This window comes from Laccaria bicolor, genomic scaffold (genome assembly GCF_000143565.1).
Source record: "Laccaria bicolor S238N-H82 LACBIscaffold_45 genomic scaffold, whole genome shotgun sequence".
Taxonomy (NCBI): Eukaryota; Fungi; Basidiomycota; class Agaricomycetes; order Agaricales; family Hydnangiaceae; genus Laccaria; species Laccaria bicolor.
The window spans coordinates 269181-271553 of NW_001889916.1; positions in this window are offsets into that span (position 1 = coordinate 269181).

Here is a 2373-nt window from a genome sequence, read left to right on the forward strand (position 1 = left end):
ATACAGAGATTTGCTTACAACACCCCATACCATGGTATTGCACCCCCATACCATACCATGGTATTGCACCCTTATACCATACCACTCCCATACCATACCATGTTGTTTGATGGTTGAGGTGCTGTTCTCAGGATCCAGTGTGAATTTCCAATTGGGAAAGTCATTACATAATACCACTTCAGTTTGTAGTCTCCGCTTTTTTAGACTACAAAAGTTTGTAGTGTGCGCTTTTTGGACTACAAAAGTTTGTAGTCTTCGCTTTTTTCATTACAAAGGCCTGTATAGTGCGCTTTTTTCATTATAAAAGTTTGTAGTGTCCGCTTTTTTCATTACAAAAGTTTGTGGTCTGCTTTTCTGATATCTTATTATCTATGTAGGTATATGGGGGTAGACCTGATATTTCAGGCAAACTGACTGCAGCCAAGCAGCCGGCAAATCATTTACACTTTGTACTCTCTAAGGAATTACATTCAAGACTAACTATTGGAATGGGCAGGTAGTGGCAGCTAGCTGATGATGAAATAGAAAGGGAGGACAGTCTACAATGAGATTGTCTTAAGAGAGGACATGTTAAGGTTGGCTATGGTCAGACATAGTTGAGTCCCCAGATATATGGAAAGAATGTTGAATATGATGAGAACATGACTGAAGCTGGTCAAAGGGAAAGTCAGAGCACTTTGTGCTCAGTTAAAACACAACCTGGGCATGAATTCTGACATCTCAGTGTAACCTCTTCTCACTTTGTATTTCATCATCATATAATTCCCTGGAGGGGACAAAGGCTGAATGATGGCTATTTGGTTAAAGTCAGTTGCTCTGAAACATTGAGCTATATCCCCATCTACCTAGATAGATACAAGGAGAATATCAGAAAAGCAGACTACAAGCCTCCAGCTGTTTGGCTGCAGTCAGTTTGCCTGAAACATCAGGTCTACCCCCATATACCTACATAGATAATAGGAGACTACAACATATCAGAAAAGCAGACCACAAACTTTTGTAATGAAAAAAGCGGACACTACAAGCCTTTGTAATGAAAAAAGCACACACTACAAACTTTTGTAGTCCAAAAAGTCAGTACTTTACTGTGCCCTACCTATTCCTGTTGGACTCCGGTCATTCCAGCGGAATCCGGTGGAATGGGACCAGAATCCAGCGGATTCCAGTTGAACAAGACCACAATCCACCATAAATAGCAGTACTTTACCCTCCCCCACATGCTCTGATCAGCACTGATCAGAGTTTCTACAATCAGAATGGATCAGCACTGAGCTAGAGGTCAGGTGACTTAATCTGCATTGATGCAACTCCTCAATACAGTAGATATTCTCACAATGCATATACTCGTAATGCATAAATCTCATAATGCATGACATTTTCAGGGGACCAACTTGGTACGCGGGGATTTATGCATGGAACGTCATATCGAATAATGCATATCATATTTTGGCATTATGCATTACCAGATCTACAGATTTACCGGGTATTTACCTGTTCACCTCATTGTACCTGAGTTTTTCAGGACCTAAGTCTACCCTAATATACCCTGTGTGCCACGAATACACTGCTCAAGAGTAGTATCCAATTTTGCCAACACTTTTCTATCATTCTATGCCAGCTGCTGAGGAGAAGAAGCAGAAACCTCGAGATGGGCACAAGCCCTATGCACCTCGCGGAGGGGATGGAGCTGTGCAAGCATTTGGTGTGTCATCCACTCAGAGGCTCGCGGCGTGTCAACACTGCTTTTGCAACAACAATTGCGCAAATTGAGGGCTCATCTTCATGTTGTTCAAGTGAAATCAGCCTGACAAACTACTCTCAACTCTTTTTTCAGTAGTAACCTCTCTCCCATGGATGTCGATAGCCTGTAAATATCCAGTCTTTCCAGTTTTCGTCTCACTACATAAAGGACATTTCGAAGCATGACATTTTTTGGCTGAGGTCACGAATAGTCACATTTTGTGACATATTTCATCTTGCATAAATCTCACAATGCATAGAAAAAGTCAGGGACCTGCATTATGCATTGTGAGAATATCTACTGTACTCAGAATTTCTTACAGAATTCACACCTAGTCAAGTCATACATCTCAATAGATCAATTTTTAATGTATTTTATTAATGACATAAGATCTATTTTACTACATACAGTGCATATCAAAGGGGACAAGGAAGAGGGGATGGACAAGGGGGTAGGGACAAGGAAATGGGGAGGGACAGGGGAGGGACAGGGAAGGGGGTATAAGGAAATGGGGAGGGACAGGGAAGGGGGTATAAGGAAATGGGGAGGGACAGGGAAGGGGGCAGGGAAAAGGAAGGGGGCAGGGACAATGAAATGGGGAAGGGGGTAAGGACAAGGAAATGGGGAGGGAC